The 26,151-nt window shown below is 43.2% G+C and overlaps 1 long non-coding RNA gene across 1 annotated transcript in view; it reads right to left on the bottom strand.

Moving 5' to 3' along the window:
- Nucleotides 1–3,807: 3,807 nt before the first annotated feature.
- LOC140093734 (uncharacterized) overlaps nucleotides 3,808–26,151 on the bottom strand; it is a 44,040-nt gene continuing 21,696 nt past the window's right edge. Inside the window, exon 4 of the long non-coding RNA XR_011850071.1 lies at nucleotides 3,808–3,891. This is a non-coding gene — a long non-coding RNA (uncharacterized lncRNA). The remainder of the gene's footprint in view (nucleotides 3,892–26,151) is intronic.

Here is a 26,151-nt window from a genome sequence, read left to right as displayed (position 1 = left end):
TGGCCTGGATTTTGGGCTGGAGAGACTAATCCTGTGCCTGCATTAGTAATGTTATGTTATGTTTGCCAAAGTGGATTGCAGAGGATTTAACATGGATTTATTGGAATACTGTATGAAACAAAAGAATTGAGAAAGATTTCAGTGTGGCCCTGAGAAAAGTGCAGCACCCAGCACAGAGGCTTAGGGAACACGCGAGCCAAACAGACCTCACTGTATGTACAGACCGTATATATGGGTGTGAAGAAGAATCATCTGTCCTTTATACGCCCTACAACAGACCCCAGGTCTTGTGATCAGAGGGGGTCCCATCACTGAGACCCCATTATAAACAAGTTAGCCCTTATCCTGAGGCTGCTTCCACACCTGTATATCACTGGGGAACCACTGCTGCCTTACACAATCTATTGGTACTAAGGGTTGGGCTATTTTTTGAGTACTTAAAGCTAGAGACTCTAGACATTTATAACTACAAGACACATCTCTAGTTTAAGTGTTTATAACAAGTGGATGAAGACATAGGAAGAGCAATTTGGAAATGAAGAAACCCACTGAACTTGACCAACCTCCAAACTAACTGACTGATTTAAACACATGACTGATAAACTATGCAAATATTTTGCATTCTTCAACCTGGACGATGGCAATAAAGGAAACTTTTTGAGGAATTACCAAGTCCTTCTAGTGATACCCAAGTGAGGTATTTGGGAAAAATATATTAAAGGACACTGAAAAGAATTTATCATATTCAACAATAATATTTAACATGCATTGAAAGTCCTGCTTGTAGCTCTTTTTCTTCTAGAAATAAAACTAATACCATACCAGAAACTTAAATGGGTATTAATGGGTGCTTGAAGGGAACCTACCACCACATATCTATCTATAAAGGTAGATCGGGTGATAGGTACATCTATAGGACGTGAGGATAGCCCTTTTAAGGGCTACTCCACGCCCCAATAGCCTCTTTGTTCCTCCTTACATAAATCTTCGGCGCACAGCTCCTGGTAGCTGCGTGCCCTTGTCCGCGAAGCCTTCCATCTGCGCATGCGCAGTGGCTCCATCTTTGGAGCAGTGAACCCGCAGCCGTGGGTCTGCAGTTCTGCGCTTGCGCGGACGGCAGGCTTTGCGGATGAGGGTGCGCAGCTACGAGGAGCTGTGCGCCGAAGATTTCTGTTAGGAGGAACAAAGAGGCTATTGGGGCGTGGAGTAGCCCTTAAAAGTCCATGAAACCTGCTGCCAGCAGCATGAAAACAACTACAAGCTACAGCCAGATACGTTCATTATCTGGGGAGGCACTGCAGATCTAGCGTGTTGTGGAATAGCAGAGATGTAGGAGAGCTGATTGTGTCATTGTGTGTAATATGCATCTCATGGATCTCATCACCTCTGATCTGTCTCTTTCTATGTGTCAGATACTGTACACTGTTCAGAAGGTAAATGAAAGTGTATATAAATCCTGTACCCCGATAAACTAACCACATTATCAGCTCACAGAACTAGATGGATCATAATGGGGCAGATTTACTTTCCATCCTGAGGAGTTCACCCGAAGGGCATTGTTCCGACAATAATGCACTATGGCATGATTAACTAAGATTGTGCGCCTGATATCCTGCATCTGTTGCTTCCACGCTCAGGTCCGCTGGAGTTCATTTTCTTCTTCCCATTGGGTGTAAGTGCATGTCTTGTGACACAATTTTGAAGTTAAATCCCGTGCTCAGTCCGAACCCATCGGATCATCCGACGCCCCCCTCCCATTTCTGACGCATGAAAGCCAGCGTGTGTGACACAATCCCCTTCTAAATACTTGTCCCAGCCATGCAATCCCCGAAAATGTCGGGAAGTCTGACAAAAATGCGATCCGCGGACCCTTAGTAAATAAGCCCCAATGTGTCTGCTTGTAGAGTCCATGCCCACACTCTGGAATTTTACACTAACCATCACTTAGTGATAGGAGCTAAAACAGCAATTAAACTGAGTAAAATTGTAAAGTAAGGGGTTAAAAATGATCTATATTGTGTTAACATCACTAGGGGAAAATTTGAGAATTTTCTTTCATAGGAAAACCCCTTTAAGGAGGTCTCTGCTGATATTTCATTAAGGGAGCCAATGTGGGCATTTCATTAAAGGGGTTTCTGTAGATGTTTCAGTAAGGGGGCTTCTGTGGAAAGTTCATTAAGGAGGGCTCTGCTGATATTTCATTAAGGGGGCAGCTGCAGGCATTTCATTAAGGGGGCCATTGTGGCCATTTCAATAAGAGGGCTACTGTGAGAACACCATTAGGGGCTGCTATGAACATTTCTTTAATAAGAGCTGCAGGAAAGTATATTAATAAGGTAGACTGCTGCTGGACACCACATATAAGGTGTATAAGGAGTATGGTTCTATGAGTATAATTATGTGTAGCATATATGCGTATTCTCCAGTGTAATGTGCGGAGCGGTGGATGGCAGTGACAGTTAGGCCCCTTCCACACTTGCGTTGCAGATCACGTCAGAGTTTGTTCAGGGTGCGATCAGTGTTTGGTCAGTGAAAAACTGATATTTTGCATCAGAGTGCAATCAGTTTTCAGTCAGAGTTTGTTCAGTGTCTCAGTTTTTCACGCGCGTTTTCAATGAAATTTCAATGCAATTTTAATGCAATTTCAGGGCTCAGAACTGAGCTCTATCTTTTCTATGGCAATTGATGCGTGAAAAACGCATTTCACTTGCATTGCACTTGCAAGTGTCTCAGAGTGCAATGCGTTTTTGATGCGTCTCCATAGACTTGTATGGGGCGTTTTTCATGCGTGTGACTTGCAAAAGCAGAGCATGCAGAGATTTAAACGCGCATTTTTTTTAACGCGCGTTTAAATCTCAGCATGCTCTACTTTTGCAAGTGTGTGTGTGTGTGTGAAAAAAAAAATCAAGTCTGAAAAGACCCATTGATTACAATGGGTCAGAGTGCAATGCAGGTTCTGCGCGTCAAAAGCAAGCGCAGAAAACTTGCATGAAAAACGCAAGTGTGAAAGGGGCCTTAAGGTAAATGGGGGCCCTGATACCACAGTTTTCACCAGGACCCAATAGAGTCTTGATACGCCACTGGTGATAAGTTTTGCATGTTCATTGGATAGGTCAATAAGAAGAGATCTGTGGGAGTATGTCACCAGGGAACTCCATCAAACAGCAGATTGGTGGGTGCTGGTTGATGCAGTTAGGGCCATGTAACCAAAGGCCAGGCGGTTCAGCTGCACAGGGCCCTATGACAGCAGTATGGTCGGTCCTGATTGCAAGTGTTATCTCATCTGTATCCCCATGGCACAGAGTTGAATACAGTGGCAGTAACTTTATAACGTAATGTTCATAGTGAGGCCTGGGCCTCAGTTATCTGGTATCGGCTTTTGTTTGTATACAGAGGTGTAGCAGTGATGCAGAATAAACAGAGGCTCCTGATGTAGTGGGTGTGCGCTGTCCACATAATGTCACCTCTGAGCCTGTGTATACATGCAGAAGCCATTGGTGATGGAAGGTGCTGCACTACACCAGAGTGCCATAGAGGTAACAATAGGTTGTTCTTAGTTCAACCTTCATCCCAGACAACCCCTTTAAGGGGCCCTGTCCTCACTATGTACATAATATTACAAAGTTACAGCCATTGTATTCAGCTCTGTGCCTTTGGGATGAAGGTAATATTTAAATAATCCTCATACATGTGTGCCAGCTTCTAACATTTATTTTTGACCTTTGTTAGTACAAGCAGTCCCTGACTTAAGAAGACAGACTTAAAGACGACCCCTAGTAACAAACTGACCTTCTTTCCCAATTGCGACCTCTGTTGAAGCTCTCTGGATACTGGTAATATACTGAACTTTATCACCAGACTTTAATGGTCAACGTAGGAGTTATTAAGTTTCTGCAATAAAAAAAATTGTTGTTAATCCTTGTTCCTATTACAGCCAAAAATTTTGAAAATCCTATTGCCACATAGACAAAGAAATACTTTGTCTGGAGTAACATTTACAAAATGTATCAGTTCTGACTTACAAATAAATTCAAATTAAGAAAAAACCTAAAGTACGTAACCCGGGTACTGCCTAAATTCCAAAATATAGGTAGGCTTGTTTTATAAGGGGAAAACTCACACAAAAATTTAGCCTCTTAATGACGAGGCCTGAAAAGGATTTAATGACCAAGCATTTTTGGCAATTTTCAGGGCCATAACTTTTTTTTGTGTGTGTGTACCTTTTCTTCGGTGCTTTTTTTTTTATAATACAAAGGGCTGATCAAAAGTTAAACTTACAAAAAGTGGAAAAAAGTAATTTATAGTAAATTTCTTTTTTAATCAGATACATACATGGTGTAGACATTAAAAAGGTAACTGGGTTAAATGACCTTACATGACAGACCCAGCACCTTTGATCAACCCTTTCAGACATAGCACTCACGTGACCCCCGGGTCAATAGAGTGATTCTACACCTGACATACCCATAGTGGCGTGCAGGTCATAGAAACACAAAAAGTGACGTGGAGATTTATATGGTTTCTCCAACGGAAAAGGAATCCTTTGTGATGCCAAATTGCCCTGCGCTGGCCCACCTCCTTGCCGGTCATGCCCCATTTAGGCCCCTCCACACACCCCTGTTGTGGAGATGGTGGAAATGGAAAAAAAAATGCAGGTTCTAGCAATACCTAGCATTTGTGATTATTTCACTGCTTCTTCACCACAAAAGTGATAAATACCCCCATAGTGTTAAAGACTCTAATATGTTTTCTATTCACTCAGTGCCAGGTCCAGGGCAGTGCCAGGAGAGCTGAGCTGCCTGAGGACTACAGGAAATGAAAATTTCAGTAAGCAAATTTCAGTTTTCCTGTTTGTCCTTAGGCAGCATACACAAATGGGATTTGGAAAGAAGTGTATTTATTAGAGGGGTTAGTTCCTTTCAACAATTTACTGTACTGGGAATGTGTGGAAGATCCCAGCAGTAGCACCAGATTTGTGATGGTGACCTAGATCCTATAGCTGAAGCAGCTGGTTAAGTGGAGAGATTCTGATTCATTAGAAAGAGAGAAAATGATAAAGAGTTTCTGATTCCTCCATTGTACAGCTGGACGTGAGGCCGTTAGGTGTAGACCACTGTCCCGAGGCTGGATAAGACACTGAAAAAGAAACCTCTGTTAGGGAAAACATTTTCCACTACATGAGACATTAAATGTTTAGCTCGGGGAAGCCCATAAGCTAATTTGACTGCTAAAAACAAGGGGTCATGTGGTCTGCTCAGCCTTATAGGTCCAATGGTGATTGATTTTGTTTGGTTACTGCTTACTAACATGTCTCTTCTGATAGTATCCTGGGGGCTTCAACCCATTTGTTCATGGAAAACCTGTGGAGACTATAACAAAAAACTCTGCCAGCCTATATCTAGTCCTTAGGTCTGAACTGGCAGAGTCTGTGCCTGCATTTACCAGGCTGGGACCTCTTAGTGAATACGGGGGCAGAATCGCCAACCGGGGAAAATTAAAACTGGCGTTAATGAACCCCCTATCTTTAACTTAACCTCTAAGTATGTTGGGCAACTACCCTTTTTGTAGAGATGTACTGTCCCAGAAGTGTTCCCCAACCTTTTTTTATCTGGAGACCAGCTGCACCCCAAATTTTTTCCAGGGACCAGGCCAGGTAAAACGTACCATGGTCCCTGTGTGCCCCACAAATTGTCCATATGTAACATGCAGAACCTGGTCTAAAATGCCCCCTTTCATGCAGCTTTGCCCTTTTCTATAGCCCCTCTATAGTGACCCTTTTTGTGTAGCCCCCTTTTAATATCTTGACAAGAAAAAATGGAACATTATTATTCATGGTTTTCTATAGCAACCCCCACACACTTATAATGTCTCCCTGTCTTTAGGCTTCTCACCGTGAGGAAAAAAAAATATATATACCACGTACAGTATACACAAGTATAAGCCGAGCTAAGTGTAAACCGAGGTACCTAATTTTACCACAAATAAACTGGGATAAAAAAATTGGGAAAACTTTGGCCTAGGAAGGGCATTGCAGCCGCTACTCTTTAATAAAATTTGCAGCAGACTCCCCTCATCAATGAAATGTCCAGCAGCAACCTCGCTCATTAATAAAATCTCTTCAGTAGCTTCCCCTCAATGAAATGCCCCCAGCAGTGCTCCCCTCATTTCTGAAATGGTAATAGCAGTGTTCCCCCATCAATGAAATGCCCCCAGCCTTGCTCCCACTCATTAAATACCCCAAGTAGTGCTACCCCTAATTAAATGCCCACAGGAGTTCTCTCTACTTAATGAAATACACCCAACATTGCCCCCTCCCTCCCCCTGGATAAATAAGTCCACAGTGAAGGCCCCATAAAAATGATAAAGTCAACACTTACCTCCGGCTTCCAAGCGGTTGTGTGCGGGCAGAGAGTATAGATGTGCCTCTGCCTGCACTGCTGGGAAACTGATGAGAGAAGAAGCTGGTGACGCCGGGTAAAGAGGAACACCAGTGGTAAGCACTGATTTTTCTTTTCAAGTTTAAGTGTTTGGCCGTGGCCCGGGACCGGGTGTTCCATGGCCTTGTCTTGGGCCGCGGCCCAGCGGTTGAGGACCATTGCCCTAAGGGACCCATGTTGCCTTATCCCGCTGACCTTTAGTCACCTTGCTTGAGACCAACTAACCCATGCTTCACTAATACCACTTCAGTTGGTACTTTGTCGCTATACTTAAAGATAACCTTGTGTTCCAAATTATTTAACCACTTAAATAATGGAGTTATTTATGTAACTTGAAAACACAGTTGATCAAACCATAGGTTTTAATACATTGTACTATACCTCAGATATATTTTCAAGGTCATCCTGCAGAATATGACACATGAACTGAATGCAGCACTGGTAACAGGACACTTGCTTGGAATGATTTCCCGACCTTGTAGCAGTTAATTGCTATAAAGCTTTTCAGTTTTATGGTGCCTCTGTGCCCTGGTTTACATGGCTCATGTCTATTTCTTACCAGATATACAGCAGTTCTTTGCTTCCTTGGGCATCCAGCAGAGTTCATGGTATAGTTTAGAGCTGAGAGAATTCAATTCATATAAACAGTTTTTCCCAAAAAGGTATTTGTTGTTTTCTAACTTATGATCTCGCAAAGGTTTATTAGGGACACACTTTCCCTATAAGGAAGTGAATTTCAGCATTTCTCAGAGAAGGAATAAATCTTAGTTACCTGCTCCATGATGTCATCTTTTTCTTTTTTTTTTTTTTTTTACAAATTCATCATTTTAATTTATTTTACAGTTCATGCAATTAAGAAAAGCATCAAAAATGAAAATCAATTGGTTAATGGAGGACATGGCAGACAGATGTAGATGTAAAGTTATTGTCGGCAAAAATGGGACAGCTCAATGGAATACATACTGCTGCAGAATACAATTCCAACTAGCAGTTCCTTCTGATAACAATACTAAACATCCTACACCATGTACTAAATAAATGTGTTAGGTAGATGCACAAAAACACATGCCAATAAATAAAACTATATTGAAACAGTGCATTAGTAATATATTTTATATACTGAATAATACGAATGTATAAAAAAATACTATATAAAAATATGAACTAATATATGAAAATTTACCGTATATACTCAACTATAAGCCGACCCAAGTATAAACCAAGACCCCTAATTTTACCACAAAAAAATGGGAAAACCTATTGACTCGACTATAAGCTGAGGGTAGGAAATGCTTTAGTCACAGTCTCCCAGTATATAGCCAGCAAGCCCCCAGTAGTATATAATGCCAGCAAGCCCCCAGTAGTATATAGCCAGCCCCCAGTAGTATATAGCCAGCCAGCCCTCTGTAGCATACAGCCAGCCAGCCCTCTGTAGCATACAGCCAGCCAGCCCCCTGTAGTATATAGTCAGCCCCCTGGAGTATATAGCTAGCCCCCTTTAGTATGTAGCCAGCCCCCTTTAGTATATACCCAGCCAGCCCCCTGTAGTATAAAGCCAGACAATGGCTCACTAAACCCCACCCCTAACCGGCGCACCACACCCCCTTTAACCCAATACAATCGGGTTAACAGTGGAGTGGTGCAGGCAACTGACTGGCCTGCGGCTCCCTTTTATATATTTAATAGGGAGCCGTTCAGGAGCCAAAAGAGCCGTCTCTTCTTAGTGAGCGGAGCCTAATGAGCCAGCTCACTAAGAAGAGCCGGAATTCCCATCACTACCTCACACTGCTGCTTGCCAGCTGGAAGTGCAACATCCCCCACCGGGGCCTAGCCTTTTCTCGGGGCCTGGAGTCAGCCGGGGCCCGCAGTACCTGAGTGGCTGGCGGTTGCGGCCTAGGCACGCTAGTGTCACGGTGCTTGGTATGGGGAACCGGAGGGCTGTCCTACAGCCTGGCAGGTCTCCAGCAGGGTGGTGTTGGCAAGAAATGATGAGGGAGAGGCTGCTATAGCGGATCTCCCTGGGGCAACCCTTTGGTCTCTAGAGGATGAGTCTCTGTGTGGTGGACAGGGTGCCTGTGATGATGGTAGTTGTAGTAGCAGGGACCAGACGGAGGCAGAGGTTGAACAAAAACAACTTACAGTTCTTTATTGGAACCGACAGGAACTTCAGCAACGTGCCTTTAACAGAGTGATGGAGCGCTGAGATGCTTTTGGAGGAAGCCACAGGAGATAGGTCGCCAGCCTGGATGCAGAGGGCAGGCTGGGAGGTAGCTGTGTCCTAATAGGAAGCTTCAGCTCGTCCTGGAGTGCTTCAGATATCACCCTTGAAGGTAGGATGATACCCCTTTCCTCACTATACTAGCTAATCTATTAGCTCCACTCTTCAGAGGCAGGGGCTAGGCTCTTCCTGCTCTTATCTGGTATGCTGGCTGAATAGATTCTGGACTGGAGTTCCCAGTCTGCTTCTCTTCTCATCTAAGCTAGGCTGAACTAATCTCTAGCTGGTGTCCTGCAGACCCTCAGGTCTGACCAGGACTGGTCTATTCTCCCTCCTGGGAGAGACTGCTCTCCTCTCTCTCCTGAGAGAGACTTCTCTCAGAGTGTTCTCTAGAACATTCCTGGCCAGGGGTTTTGTAACTCCTCTGGTCAGGTGGTGGCTGCTCCTCCAATCACATCTCAGCTTACAGAGGACAGGATGTAACACAAGACATTGGATGATAGGTTTATACACATCTTGCATCATACACAAATTTAACTTCTGCCTTGCCAGGCAGGATTCACCACTGCAATATCCCCTGTGTGATGTGATGACATGCTGTGGGGCTTATTCGCAAGCACTCCTTCGCCATTGCATCGGCGAGGGTGTTGCATACCCCCGGGGCAATTGAAAGAGCCGCCCTCGGCTCGACTACAGATGGTTTGGGGCGCAGAGGTGGATAAGGGCACTTCTGGGAAGTGCAGGCTATGTGAGGTGTAGGGACAAACCGCCCATGGTCCCGGAGACAGGCACCTGGGTTGGTGTCGGACTAAGACAAAAACATGTAAGTGCTTGACAGTTGGTCGCTGACGCCATTAAACCGAACTGTACAATAGGAAAGGTGTGGTGTCATGTCCTGTAATCCACTCCTTGCACCAAGGCCTGTATATTAGTTATATCAACACTTCTTCCCTGGCGGCAATTATATAGTGTGTATATCTGCATTGCGTTAGCATATGCAACACGAGTACCTCCTGACTGATATCCTTACCCATAGTATGAGCGGCATCCAGGTGCTATCTTTGTAACACCCCCGGTCCCCTAAAGACCCGCAGTTTACGGACTACCCCCACGTGCAAACCTCGGTTTGAGGGATAAGGTAGCGGTCAGTGTTTTACAAAAAGACGGTCCGACACAGTCACGCTACAATCTGAAAAGCCTATGAAAGGGTTAATGCAGACTACTGGCATGTATTTTGACAGTCTGCAAACAGGTTAACTCACATTGGTTTAGAAGCCCAATGGGTACACATTATAACATTACAACGTTATAGATAGATAGGCTACTCAGGGTAGCAAGATAGTAAATGTCTCTTTTCCTGCAAAGGAAAGGCATGGAAGTGCAAACATAATGTCCGTACCTAAAAGGAAAGGCATTAAGTGCAAAATAATAATAAATTACATGGCAACTTTTCCTGGTAGTATCTGGCAAAAGTCTCACAGAAGGTCTCTAATGACAAAGTCACTGTGTCATACTGTGTCAGAAGTAGATGTGATGGTAGATTCCTCCTGCCTGCATATGCCCTAGTCTGTAATTTAAAAATCCAGGAACTTAACCTAACTTGTTAAAAACTTTATTTTATAAAACTTTATATGTAAATTAACTACTGGGGCATGGAGTAGCCTTAGCTTCTTAGTTAGGTTAGCTTCCAGGACTAAGCCTGAAAATTTATGTTGCGGCATTCACTACAGAGTTTGAATTCATGGTAGATATCAGTTACACTTTGCCATCCATCTTACAGCAGGCACTTAGAAGCCTTAGATCAATATACAAAAACCCAAAAGTTCTGTGGCAGTGTTGCAAAAAACCCTTCTATTTAACATGGTGGATTGATGGTAGCATCTGGAATACAGTAGAGAAAAACATTTCTTATTCTAGTGAAGATTAATATTGTGGAGATGTGCTTAGCTCGGAGCAGTCTTTTTAGGTCTCATATGTGCAGATAAACGGTTGTCTGTTTCCAATAGTAACCAGAGGAATTTTGAAATCAGTTCAATAAACAGATAGAATCTGGTAAATAAATATTAAAAACTTTTGATATAAATAATTAGTGATATATGGAAGTTGAATGAATGTACTGACATAGTACAGTCGGCTTGATACAAATGGCTTAATCTAAGTCAAAGTTTATCATTTTTACACAATGTATATTGTGTTACTGGCTTAGTGTTATCCCACCTGCAAGTTTGACATAGCTCTGCATGACATTAGTAATTATGGTACATGCTTATTTCTTTTATCCTAACGGCAAATCTGCCTAGCTATGCAGTCATTGTAGGGGATTTGTTGCTGCATAACTATGCAGATTTACCATTTATGTCCCTAGGAAAGTAATGTGGGAACAGTGACAGCAGACATTTTGGTTGTCACCCCACATTCCCAGAAAAAGCAATAACTTAAACTTACTGAATAGAATTTATGAAGAGATGACTGAGTTACTGAGGATTGTCTAAACAGAGGTACTTTTATAGGAAATCTACCACCAGGGTCAAGGATTGTAAACCAAGTACACTGACATACTGGTGTGTGCCCCCTCTGGCAGGATCCACTTTTCTTTAAGGTTCTTATGCCCTTATTTTTAAGAATAGAATGCTTTAAGTTATGCATATGGGCCTGATGGGCTTTAGGCTCCATTAAAAGCTGTGGAGCATGGAGCCCCTCAGGCTCATTTGCCTGAGGGACTCAGGGGGCACACACCAGTATGTAAGTGGGTTTGGTTTACAATCCTTCATCTTGCTGGTAGAAGTCCTTTAAAATTGATAATTTAGATCATTTAGATCAAATACCCAGTCTCATTTCTTCCATCCAAAGTCAATTCATCAGTTCACATTCCAATAATGTGAATTAATGGAAGACTTTTGTGATTTTGTGCCATACCTTGGACGCTTTCCCTTACTCCCCATGATACTGCTTGTCTTCAGGGGTCAATGCTTTCTCGTCCATTAATCCAGTTGGGTGGGGGATAAACCTGACCATCTTCTGATGCTTAAAGGGTCAGTGCATATCCTTAAGGATATTTCCGGGTGAATCCCTGGGTGATAAAGTCACCTTCCCCCATATGAGAGTGCCTAAAGGTTATGGTTTCTAGTGTCATTGCAGGAATATCTTGTCTACTACTTGCTGATTGTTTTCTGTGTTCTACAACATGGCTACTTATACAGCCATGTCTCTAAAACTAGTTCCTGTCCTTATGTAGTGGCCAATAATATTCCTGACAATGAACCTGTGCTTCCTGCCTTTAACTGTGACCTGTCTCACTTACCACAAGTGTTTAATCAGCCAGCCTGCCCTTGGCTTGGTGTTTACTATACTCTGGCTGATATTTGATGCTTTGCAGGAGCATCTTGTGAACAACCTGGATCAGCTGTCAACTAAACCTGAACTTCTCTGAAGGTAGTGACCTGGTGGCCCTGTCACATCATAGTTCAGAGACCTTCTAAACACCGATAGAGCTGCTTACACAAAGCTCTTTGAAGTAGCCCTTTACTCCAGGCAATTGTATTACATGCATGTTGAAAGTCGTTGATGCTAACCTGTTGGGTGAAAGAAACTTTCAGTGTGATATTTATTTTATATATAGCAATTTCCCATTGTTCCCATAAGAGATGAGATAAAGCACCTTCTGAAGTGTGTGGAAGAGGTCAGTTTAAATATTTATGGAGAAATCATGAGGAATAGTTGTCAGCAGAAGTGATCTGCAAGAATATTGAGTAGATATGGCCCGAATAACTACAGTTTCCATACCACTTCTATTTCACTAGTGAGCAAATGGTGTGCTATGTAGGCAGAAATGGTTACCTTACTTTCTGGAATAGTGAGTCATTTTTTTTCCATCTGACAGGTTTCCTGTTCAACTGGAAAGCCACATATTCCATAGCCAGTAATTTTATAAGCGGTATATAGATACCCTAACATAACCAGCTCAAGACGTGACCATTTAATGTACATGAATTTCGAAGCAAAAATATATTTTATTCATTCTATTATGGAAATGATTTATTGGCCGAAATTTATAAAAAGTGGTGTAATCTGCCCTTGTGCAGTTTGCCTCACTCATGTTGCAGGTTGTGGCAGATAATTCAATACTGGCATGCAGTGTTCAGTTATCTGGCACCCTTTAATTTTTTATTGGTGCACTTAAAGTATACAGCATGCAACACGATTGTGGTGAATGGCAGACATAAATGTGTCACAAACTCCGACTAAGCCATACCACGACCTTTTGGGTCAGGATCAGTGGATCCTCTGGACCACCACGGGAGATGGTACTAGCCGACACCTGGGACCGGAATCCAAGTGACACCTGGTTTTCACCAGAGCCCGCCGCAAAGCGGGTTGGATTTGCTGTGGCAGGATACCACCAGGTCATTCCCAGGCGCGACCAGCCCGCGGTGGCAGCTTGAGGTACCTTAGCAGAAGATAGTCTCGTAGTCAGGTCCAGGCTCGGGGTCAGGGCAGGCGTCAGAGATGCGAGGTCAAGTCCAAATCCGGGGTCAGCACCGGGAGGTCCAGGCAGGTGGGAACGGGAACACAGGCACACGGAACACAGCAACACGGAGGAACTCGGGTAACACGGCTACACAGGACTCGGGAGCGGAGACGCACAGGAACGCAGGAATACACAGGAACGCAGGAATACACAGGAATGCAGGAATACACAGGAATGCAGGAATAATCACCAGGAAGCTTTCTCTTAGGCTGTGAGGCACAAAGATCCGGCAGGGGACACAGGAAGAGGCAGTCCGGGGAAGAGCAGGAGCCGAGAGTGGTGAGTGGGGAGACCGGGCTGCAGCAGGGGCACACGGAGGAGCACAGATGCGCCCGCGATCCGAGACAGGGATCGCGGGAGCACCTGTGACAATTACTATGTGAAAAGCACAAAGGTATCCAGCACATGGCCAAATCCTTAGAAAGATTTTGTGATTAAAAACACTTTTATTTCATATCCAAATAAAAATAGTATGATGCCATAACATGTTGGTTCTTCTCCAAACCTACATAAAACAATGCATGATGTAAAACCCCCACTACGGCCACTAATTTGTCAGGTGCATCAAGACACTTCAAAGACATTCATTCAGGTAAGGCTACATTTACATGACCATTGGGGGACGTATATACGGTGAAAGGTTCCAATAGCCTATGCTACGCTAATTTAAAAAAATTGGATATTATTTCAGCACTTTATAACACTTTAGTTCACATTATACAGCAGCCTGTGTGGAATAGTGAAGTAGTATATGAAGTAGTATATGTGTTATATACTCTAATACACTTTGTACACTCTATAAGAAATCAGAATTGACTGGTGGCATTCAAAAGCCGGGAGCACTTGGGCACTGCCATATTAAGTTTGATCATTGCTCCCTATGACGTTATTGGGCAGCGACGATCAGTTGCCATGACAGCATAGAATCTTTATGAGACTCCAGAACCTGTCATTGTCACAGATTTGTAACAGTGTGCCAATATTTTTCATACAGTAGTATTGCAGCATGTGGTAGGATTGATCAGACAACCTAGGATAAAAGTAACCCAGGGGGTCTGAAAATGAGTAAAATTAAAACAAAAGTTTAAAAAAACCTAACTGTTGAAATCACCTCCCTTTACCTAGAACTGATATAAAAATAAATAAATTAGATCATAAACATGTTAGGTATCACCACATCCAAAAAGTCCTGATCAATCAAAATATAATAAGAGTTATTCCCGGCATTGAACCCGTAATGGAAAATAGCACCCAAAAGTCAGAAACACCATTTTCTTCACCATTTTCTCAAAAAGTACATATCACACAGCTCCATACACCAAAGAATGAAAAAGTAATTAGCATCAGAAGATGACGAAACAAAGACATTTTTTTTGTACCAAAGATTTTTACTAACAAAAAAAATTAAAACACAATAAAACTTTTAATATATAAATTTGTATCCACTTGATTGTACCAACCCAAAGAATAAAGACATGTCCTTTGGAGTGCACATTGAACGTTACAAAAGCAAGAAAATGTAGCAAATTAGTTTTTTTGACAATTTTATTGTATTTGGAATTTTTTCCCCCATTTCTCAGTATATGGCATGGAATATTAAATACCATTAGTATGAAGTACAATTTGTTCTGCTTAAAACAGGCCCACACAAAAAGTTATCAATTTTAGGGCAAGTCGTTAGTCTTTCTAACTAGTGCAAAAAAGTAGGAAGAATTTGACAAACAGAAAACAAGGCCGCATACAACTCATCAAATGGAATAATAAAAAAGTTATGGCTTTAAGGAGGGGAGTAAAAATAGGAAATACAAAAAGTTTCTTGCCTTTAAAAGGTTAACTTTCCTGTTAAGGACTAAACTGTTGTAGCCAATTTTAACTTGTCTTTTTTTTCCATTGGTTTCAGTCACATATGTTTTGTGACATCATGATGCGGTGTGCTATCAGATTCCACGACTACATCTGTATCTTCTGGCTGTTTCACCAATTAGTGTTTTCTTTGTCTGAGCTGACAGTTTAGGTGGACAGCCAAGTCTTGGCAGCTTAGCAGTTGGATGATGGATTGATCAGCTCTCTGTGAGATGTTTAGAGCTTGGGCTATTTATTTTAATTCTTAGCTTGCAATACATTTTTCCTTACTTTTATCACAGTATATAACAGGGGGCCCCAAACTACGGGCCGTTTTTATCGGCCCCCATCCTCCCCCCCCTCTCGGCAGTCAGGGAGGTACCTCCGGCCGGCCCTTAAACTTTAGTCCGGCCCTCCAACATTCTGAGACGGACCGTGAAAGGCCCCCTATGTAAAAAGTTTGGGGACCCCTGATCTACACTATGTGCACATTTCTGGCAGAAGCTACTGGGCCACAGAGTAGCCTTTCCAGACAGAGTGACCAATGACCACTCCACGCCGCATCTGCCATTAGGTGAGATGAAAATCTTGCCTCAGGGGGCAGAATGCGGAGTGCTTTAAAGAGCGGCCTGTTGACGCCCAAATCGCACACCAGCTAATTAAATCGCACCTGTCTCTTCAAGATTTATATGTGGAGCGACACAGCGCCTATCCGCACTGTTCTATGCAGAGACACAGGCCGTGGCTGACAGGAGAGCGTCGCGAAGAAGGGAGCCACGTGAAGACAGGAGCCGCACTCCGTGGGAGCACCTGCCTCAAGGTAAGTATAAGTTTTATTATTTTTGATGTCCACTTATTAATTAAATGTGGCCAATAAGGGGGAATACAGGGTTATATAGTTAGTATAACTGTGTAGTGGTTGGGAGGTTTCTCTATATATTTATTTATATGTGTCCATAATCCTTTTATCCACGGGGGGGGGGGGGGCTGTTCATTGTGCATTTTATATGGGGCCATAATCGTGTTATACTGGTGGGGGGGTGCTATTAATATTATATGGGGCCATAATCGTTTTATACTAGGGGGGGTGCTGTGTATTTTATATGGGGCCATAATCGTTTTACACTGGGGGGGGGGGTGCTATTAATATTATATGGGACCATAATCGTTTTATACTGGGGGGGGTGCTGTGTATTTTATATGGGGCCATAATCATTTTATACTGGTTGGGGGGGAGGGTGCTATTAATATTATATGGAGCCCTAATCATTTTATACTGGTTTGGGGGGGGGGGGGTGCTGTGTATTTTATATGGGGCCATAATCGTTTTATTCTAGGGGGGGGGGGTTGCTGTGTACTTTATATGAGGCCATAATCGTTTCATACTAGGGGGGTGCTGTGTATTTTATATGGGGCCATAATCGTTTTATAATGGTGCGGGGGGTGCTATTAATATTATATGGGGCCACAATCATTTTTTACTAGGGGGGGTGAGCTATATATATATTATATGTGGCCATAATCGTTTTATACTGGGGGGGGTTGCTTTATATATTATATGGGGCCATAGTCGTTTTATACTGGGGGGCTGTATATATTATATGAGGCCAGAATAGTTTTATATTTATATATATACCGTATATTCCGGCGTATAAGACGACCTGGTGTATAAGACGACCCCCCTACTTTCCTGTTAAAATATAGAGTTTAAGATATATTCGCCGTATAAGACTACCCCTTTTCCAACGCATACAAAACACCGGTAAAAATTAAAATTATGCCCCCCTCCCAGAAGCCATAATTAATGTCCTGCCCCCCCCTCAGTAGCTATAATTAATGTCCTGCCCCCCCAGTAGCCATAATTAATGTTCTGCCCCCCCCAGTAGCCATAATTAATGTCCTGCCCCCCCCAGTAGCTATAATTAATGTCCTGCCCCCCAGTAGCTATAATTAATGTCCTGCCCCCCAGTAGCTATAATTAATGTTCTGCCCCCCAGTAGCTATAATTACTGTCCTGCCCCCCTCCAGTAGCTATAATTACTGTCCTGCCCCCCAGTAGCCCTAATTAATGCCCCCCCCCAGTAGCTATAATTACTGTCCTGCACCCCCAGTAGCCATAAATGTCCCCCACCACCAAACAGGGCCCTATATATTTAAGCTAAATAAAAAACATAATTCTGACCTTATCCCGCTCCTCTTCGTGCTGCCTCTCATCAGTGGATCCGGCGCAGGCGACGGCTGATGACGCGTCTGCAGGTCAGGTGCCGGGTCATAGACCTTAGCAGACCCGGCACAGACAGACGCGTCACATAGCCTGCGTCAGCGAAAGTGATGGGTGTCGACGGCGGGTAAGTAGTGTGAGGTGGGTGGGACGGGGGCAGATCGGGGGCCCGTTCTAATTTTGAATTATGACAGCTCCGGGCCCTCCCTGATCCAGCGCACGGACCAGATGCAGAACAGTCCGTGCGCTGTAACAGGCAGGCCCGCGGCTGTCACAATTCAAAACATCTGCTGAGTTATGAGCGGAGTGCAGGGGTCAGGTGCGGGCCTCTGACTGACCGGCAGCGGAGCTTCGGTGGATCGCGGGAAAGGTGAGAAACATTACCGGCGTATAAGACGACCCCAGACCAGACAGAAGATTTTTCAGTCTTCAAAAGTTGTCTTATACGCCGGAATATACGGTATATATATATTATATTCATTAGGGCAGTGATGGGCAACCTTTTGAGCTTGGTGTGTCAAAATTCGCCAAAAAAACCGAGCATAACTCGGGTGGTGTGTCACCTTGACAAAAAAAACAGAATTTTGTGATATTTATAGTTTAACAAATATGTATAATTATTTAACTTCTAGGGTACTTTAATCCTAGGTTGTGTGATTGATCCTACCATGTACTGCCATACTATAGTATGGCAGTATATGGAGATTTTCCACATCATCTATTTACAACGTGCTGGACAATCTCTCAGCCTCCCGGCTACTGCACCTGGCCGTGTAGGAGCAGAGGATGAAACTTAACTCTCCGGCGGCCGCGTGTCACTGAAAATGGCTATGCGTGTCAGCACTGACACGCGTGTCATAGGTTGGCCATCACTGCATTAGGGGGTGCTATATATTTACATTGGTCAGGGTAGCACTGAATATTTAATCATATGTTATATAACAGGGTGGGATATATTAGTTATAGGATACAATAAATTACTTTGCATCAGTTAAACCAAATGTTAGGGGTCTCTATTAATAAATTAGGGCTGTTGTATATTGATTGCTCTGCAGTGCATGCTATAATTCCAGTAGAATATATATATATTTATAATGATTTTTTTAGGGACGCCGGGTGGAGATGCTGCACGGAGCTGAAGATATCTGGTAGTGAATTCAGCCATGATACGTCATGGATTGGAGAACCGGAAATAAAGTCCTACTGATGGAAGAGATTGTCATCTATAAGGTGCTAGATGTCACTAATGACTCCCAGAACCTGTAGTCAGTCACACAGTGACAGTAAGCCTGTCTATGGGGATGTTACTTGTTAGTAAAGTTTTCAGCATCTACTGAACAGGGAGCGGGCAATGGAACAGGAGTGGCGGGGGGGGAGGGGGTGCAGCATCTTAATATTCGCCTCAGGCAGCAAATATGCTAGAATCGGCCCTGGCTGTCCCTACCTATCTGCTTATAGGCGCTGCTTACCTGATTCTGTGTCCTTGGCTTCTTAAGGTGCCACTATGTATGTACGCTCTGCATAGACTCATTTTCAGTAGCACCAACTTCGGAGCTAATGGAGCGCCTCTATGCATGTGCGCTCTGAAAAGATATGAGTCCATGCACTTCCACTTGGCTTCTGGATCACAAATTAAGACCTGCTGAAAACGGATATAGTCAGATCCCAAGGATCGAGCATGATGCAGTGGCTGGTAATCTTTGCTTTATAGAGAAATATGACCCAAGGACTCCCTGTCGGAGACAACAGCACCAACACTGTAACAGTTGTTTGTGTGCAGGGGACTTAAAACTATGGTTTTTGGACATTATCTCGCTTTTTTAGTGCCTCTGATATGCCCATCCACTGAGATTTTATCCCCTCAGGTAGAATGATGCAAACATTTCTAAAAAGGTGTCTTGATGGTGGCAAGAGGGAGGTCACTGTATTAGTAAATAGAGTTCATCTGTATGTAATTAATTCTCAATCTAACTACAGCTATTTTGTGAATGCCTTGTAGGTTTTTTAGAGAAAATTGTGAACAAAAGCCATGAGAAAAAAATACAGCTCAGGGATGACTTGAGGGACTTGCATCTTTTTCCAACCTTATATACCAGGGGTCTCCAAACTTTTTACATAGGGGGCCGTTCACGGACCCTCTCAGACTGTTGAAGGGCCGGACTGAAGTTTAAAAATAGAAAAAAATAAGAAATTCCTCAGTACACTGCACATATCTTATTTTGAACTAAAAATACAAAGCAGGAACAAATACAATATTTAAAGTAAAGAGCAAGTACTTACCAGCATCTCAATGGGAAGTACGAACCTGCTTTTGGTTGATAAGATGGTCAATGTCTGGTTCCAATTAATTATTTCCTATGCTCATAATTATTAATTTTGTATGCTGCCCCCATAATTAATCGTTTCATATATTGGGCCCCCGGGCGCCACAATCTTTGTACTGCCGTTTAAAAAAAAATCCTATACTCACGCCTGGCTCCCGCATCTTCTTTCTTCTGGCTGCTGCCGGACAAGAAGGGGTGCGCGGCTGCGTGATGACGTAATCACGCGGCCGCACATCCAGGTTCAATGAGCGATGTGCGCCGGGGTTGTCTTCCGGCCACATCGCTCGACCTGCAGTAATAGTGCTCGAGCAGCCATTTCCGGCCATATCAAGCACTATACAGTGACAGGCAGGAGCTCCCTGTCCGGACGGATAGAGGCCCCTGCCCGACTGCCGAGGGCGACGGGGGCCCGGATTAAAACGGCCTGCGGGCCGCATGTGGCCTGTGAGCTGCATGTGGCCCGCGGGCCATAGTTTGGGGACACCTGGTGTAGATAGTATTCTAGGATTAGCTAAAGATAGATTAGGGTTTAGAATGTTAGTGGGAACCTACCATCAGCTCTAACATAACAGGTAGACTTCTAATGTGTTACGGTAGAGGGAAAGAAGTAGAATAAATGAAGGAGAGATGATGCAGCACTCACCAACAGGGCTGTTAAGGTAGATCCGGTGGTAGGTGTATCTAAGATACGTAAGGATAGACCTTTTTAGGGCTAATCCTTTACTCCGCTCTATCTTTGCTAATCTTTAATCAGGGTAATATGCAAAGTTTCAGGAGCTAATACATGACAATTCAGGTTTATTGCTATACTTGAGGAGAAATTTAATTATTGTCGTCATAAAATATGCTACAGTTTCCTTGAACCATTACTCTAATTAGCAACCAGAAGGTTTGAGCACTAATGGAATTCATCACTCCTTCAGGAGTTGCCTGATTCCTGTCAAGGCCTGCTCCTACACAAAGCTCTATGTAAAACACAAAGCCATTGCAGACTGTGTACAGCTCCAGTTATATATACCATACTATTGTATAAAATCATAGCATTAGTGGAGAGCATTTTAATCTAACAAAGAATAAATACTGTATACACCTCTTATGTATAACAATAATGGCTTTGTATCAATACAGCATGGCCAGTTAATTGTGGTAAAAAATAAGATATCTGCTCCTGCCACAATACTGTTTCATGTCTAAATCATTGGCTGTCTCCCTAATTATTGGCATTTAATCTTATCTTGTAATTATGTTGCCACACACAATACGCTGCCCGGATGAACCAATAATTGGATTTCATAGTAGGCAAAGGAATCCAGTTATAGGACGCAGTAAGAAGTGTTAAGCCCACAAGTTTATTTACTATAGTGTGTTTCTCTACTCTATTTATATCCCAGATAAGATAATTGAGCCAATTCAGCTTTCTGTACTTGGAGAAGATCACAATCCACACCGCTAAAAACCGCTAACAGGCTAATTAGCCATGGAATTGTTTACTAGCCGCTTGTATTAATTGGCTGTGGATTGCTGGGACACACCAAACACCTTGTATAATTTATGTAACCCTGAAATAGCTGACAGGGGGTGCTGATGATGTCACTGCAATGAATTGGCACAAGACGTTTTTCACATGCATAGAACAAAGAATGTCTCATCTCATCTTACTTACATATCAGCTTTTAATGGAATAAATTTGTTATTATCACCAGCACAAGGATATTGTCAGTGAAATGTTTTATTTTAATAAAACAGGCAATATGTAAGGACTGGTAGCAGTAGTAGGAAACGTCTATAGTGTTACAAAATCAACAGAAAATAATGCTTTGTCTTTACAAATGCGTAGTTGGCCTAGATATAACATAATTAAGACATAAAGACATAACTTATCCCTTTCCCTGCCAGATAATTCTGGCCACAACAATTTTTCACAATTTTAACATGTAGAAATAAAACCGAAATTACACCATAAACAAACCATACATTTTCTGTAATTTATGGCAAAAAATATCCCCAAACAGAAGGAATGTGCTTCACACCTCCAAAGTGTAAAAGATAAACATGTGTAGAGTTCCTAGATGCCTCATAGTCCTAGGTTCACATAAATCATAAAATCACTAAAACTGAAAAACCAAAAATCTGCTTTTCAGATACAAATTTTAACACAATCACATCCCACTATATACGTATAGCGATTAAACAGATTAAAAAGTAAAGACACCCCTAAAACCTATATATTTTTTAATATATTGTAATTTTAATTCATGCACACAACCACCTCCATGCAACTTTGCAGCAAACTAAGTAAAATGCAAAAATTACATGAAAATTTTGAATTTTTACTAAAATATGTACAAATCCAGACTACTTATATAAAGAAATGTTCTTTCCTAAAAATAGGAAGATGTGAGGGGTTCATACATACCCCACATGTGTATATTCAGCAAAATATGCAACAAAGGGGGTGTTAAATCCACGGGTTAAACCAAACGATGTCTGCAGAAAATTGCACTGCGCTTTACACAAATATATTATTGTACACAACGGTAACCCAAATAGAAACTATATTATATGCCGGCGCTCCTGTGATGGCGTATGATAGCGGCCACACCCCCCTAGTCGCGCCAGATACATCAAGAGGCTTAGGCTGGCAAACAAAACTATGCCTGTTAATAAGTCGCCACATTAGATAAGGATTGAATGTCTAGTTTCACTCTGTCTTACCTTAGGACACTTTATAACTCTGCCCCATTATGTATATAACAGTGCACATCTTCACAGTACACAGCTGAGCAGGCAACTCAGATGAGAAATGACATGGGAGGGGACTGAAGAATGTAGAACTAGGAATCTCTACATCCTGCCATCTACTTCCCCATGTGTTCAGCAGCATTTAGCCGTCTCTATGTCATGTGAATTTCTGATCCTGCTGATGTGTGCAGTGTTCCACCCAGTACTGCTTCACACACAGCAAATTTATTGTGTGAACACAATCAAAACAATTGATTCCTGTCTCGGATCGCGGTTGCACCCGTGTTCCTCCAAGTGCTCCCATGGCCCCCGTTTCCCCGCTTCCTGGTCTCCGTCGGACTGCCGTGCGCGCGCGTCCCCGCCTCCTAGGGCGCAAGCGCTGGTTGTAGAAAATTTAAAGGGCCACTGATTGGTCCGTTGGCTGAACACTTACACTTTATAATCCGGCACCTCCCTTCCTGCCTTGCCGGATCTTTGAGCCTTACAGCCTGAGAGAAAGCTGTGATTATTCCTGCGTTCCTGTATACTCCTGTGTGTTCCTGCGTCTTCCTGCGTTCCTGTGTACTCCTGTGTGTTCCTGCTGCCGAGTTCCTCCGTTTTGCTGTGTTACCCAAGTTCCTCTGTGTTGCTGTATTGTGTGCCCGTTCCCTTCTGCCTGGACCTCCCGTTGCTGACCTCGGATTTGGACTTGACCTTGCACCTCTGCCGCCTGCCCTGACCTTGAGCCTGGACCAGACCTCGAGTCTTCCGCTAAGGTACCTCAACTTCGGCTGTCACCGCGGGCTAGTCGCACCTGTGGAACGACCTGATGGTATCCTCCCACAACAAATCCAACCTGCTTTGCGGCGGGCTCTGGTGAAAACCAGGTTCCACTTAGACTCCGGTCCCAGGTGTCGGCTGGTACCATCTCCCGCGGTGGTCCAGAGGATCCACTGATCTGCACCCTGACATCCAGCAGGAGGGAGAGGCTGATGTACTTGAATCTCCCTGGGGCAACCCCTTTAATGTCCGTAGTATGAGTCCCTGGGTAATGGATGGGGCGCCCTTGGTGTAACAGCCGTACTTAGGGAACAGACGGAGGCAACGTTGTGCAAAACAACTCACAGTTCTTTATTGGAACAACTGCAGGCTACGAGCCAAACGATCTGGTTACAGATGATGCATTGTTGGAGATTCCGGATTACTGGAGTGGTCATTCAGAGTGATCCTCAGGAGTAGATTCACCAGCCTGGTAGTAGGTGCAGGCTAGGAGGTAGCAGGGATGGGAGCTGCAGCTTTGTCCTGGGTGTTCTGTGTGTGGCACTAGAGGTGTGTCACACTATCTCTCTGGTCACTGACAATCTGTGCTCTATATTGAGAGCTGAGGCCTAAGAGACCTGTGGTAAGAGGATGTGCTCTAAGAAGTGAGTGCTCTCTAGGAGAGGCCTTACCCGTTCCTGTCCAGGGGTTTTGTTATTCCCTGGTCAGGTGGTGGCTCACTCTCCAATCACACTCCAGTTTACAGATTGGACTACAATTGGATGACAGTAAATCAAAACACATACCCTGTTAACCCTTGCTGTACAGGCAGGGACTACCACTGCTAATTACCTTACAACGACTATATTACCCTAAAAATGAGTTGATCAGACTCCTCTAGAGGGATCCTACAGATAGAGGGCCTTATTCGCAAGCATTCCCTTGCCTGCACATTGGCAGGGGTTGCACAGTCTTCATTAATCTGGTGCACCCTGCACTGTTCGGGAAGTGTCCATCAACTTTTTTTGATTCATATTTAATTTACAGTGTGGGACACAATTTTGTTGTGGCCAATTGGTAATACCAAAAAAGTTATTTCTGTTGCTCATTTATGTACACTCTGCAACATATTTTGACAGAAAATAACAGAAATGTAGATATTTTTGCTAATATAATTAACCAGAAAAACTGAAATATCACATGGTTAATTGATATTCAGAAACATATTAAACTCACATGCTGGCCATTTTTTTTCTGGTCCTCCTTAAGAAGGGTCTACTCCTTCATTAGAGTCCAGTTGTGTTTCATTAAACTGATTGGACTTGATTGGGAAAGGCACACACCTGTTTATATAAGACTTCACAGTTCACAGTACATGTCAGAGCACGTGAGGTCTAAGGAACTGCCAGACCAGCTCAGAGACAGAATTGTGGCAAGGCACAGATCTGGCCAAGGTTACAAAAGAATTTCAGCTGCAGGGACAGGGCGACTGATTGCAATTGAAGGAAAGATGAATTTGGCCAAGTGTGCTCTGGACCTCAGACTGGGTGGTCATCACCTTCCAACAAGACAATGGGACAGATTTACTTAACCGTTCTCCGGCGCTGATTCGGGTTCTGCCTGGATTCACTAAGGTCGTGCGCCCGATGTCCACTAGGTGTCACTGCTGCTCTGAAGTCCGCCGGAAATCCGCCGGTGTATGTGAATGCTATTTTTGCGACACAAATTTTTTTAAAATTCCACGTTTTTTCCGAATTCATCGGTTTTCTGACGGCCACGCCCCCTCGATTTCTGTCACATGAAGACCGGTGCCAATGAACCACAATATGATCGCGTGCGCCAAAATCCCGGGGCAATTCGGCGCAAAACGGAAAAATTTGGGAAACCCGGAGGAAGAACGCGATTCGGACCTTTTGTAAATGTGCCCCAATGACTCACAATTAAAATAACAAATAAATGGCTTCAGAACAACTAGGTGACCATTCTTGACTGGCTAATACCTAAAATGCGGCTTCATCAGTTGGTGAAGGCACTCCTTCCCCACTACCATCTCGCTTTCAACGTGATGGGACATCTGACTTAGGGGCTATTTTGACTTGTATTTAATCTCCCTCTGATGAGACCTCTGTTTAGAATTTTTTTAGAATAAAAGTTACATTTTAGGTATTACCATATTGCTTCAATAATTTGTATTCTCGGTGGTAAGATTATTTTTATATATCAAGAATTCTTTGCTGACATTCATTCTTGATTGGCCCAGCCAAAGCCAAGACCTAAACCCAATTGAGCATCGCTGGAGAGACTTGAAAATAGATATCCTCCAACTTTCACCACCAACCAGAGGGAACTGGAGAGAATCTGCAAGGAAGATTGGCAGAGGATCCCCAAATCTAGGTGTGAAAAACTTGTTGCATCATTCACTGTACTAGCTCAAAAGATGCTTCTAACTCAATACTGAGCAAAGGGTCTTAATACTTTTTTTTTCTGTCAAGATGGGGTGCATAATTTACATTAATGAGAAAAAAGGAACTATTTTGATCGTACCAAATGGCTGCAATGAAACAAAGGGTTAAAAATCTAAAGGGGTCTGAATACTTTCCCTACCCACTGTAATTGGTGGTAAAAAAAATCAGGCTGAAATTGGACCTTTTTATCTTTGATTATTAGAATTTAAGAAGGTATCTGATGCTGGCAGTTCAAAATTTAGCATAAGTAGTGCAATTACTGTGTGACATACATACACTGCTTGAAAAAATAAAAATATTAGATCCTAGATCCTCAATGAATGATATATTCCAGTTGCATTTTTTTTACCATAAATAGAGATGAGCGAGCACTTGGGTGCTCGTTATTCGAGACAAACTTTTCCCGATGCTCGAGTGCTCGTCTCGAATAATGAGCCCCATTGAAGTCAATGGAAGACTCGAGCATTTTTCAAGGGGACCAAGGGTCTGCACAGGGAAGCTTGGCCAAACACCTTGAAACCTCAGAAAATGATGGAAACACCATGGAAATGGACAGGAAACAGCAGCGCAGCATGCATGGATGCCTCTGAGGCTGCCTAATTGCACCATTATGCCAAAATTATGGGCAAGAGCATG

The sequence above is a fragment of the Engystomops pustulosus genome, chromosome 1 (genome assembly GCF_040894005.1).
Source record: "Engystomops pustulosus chromosome 1, aEngPut4.maternal, whole genome shotgun sequence".
NCBI classification, from domain to species: Eukaryota; Metazoa; Chordata; class Amphibia; order Anura; family Leptodactylidae; genus Engystomops; species Engystomops pustulosus.
The sequence above is the reverse complement of the archived record's forward strand: the minus strand, read 5'-3'. Positions and strand labels throughout refer to the sequence as shown.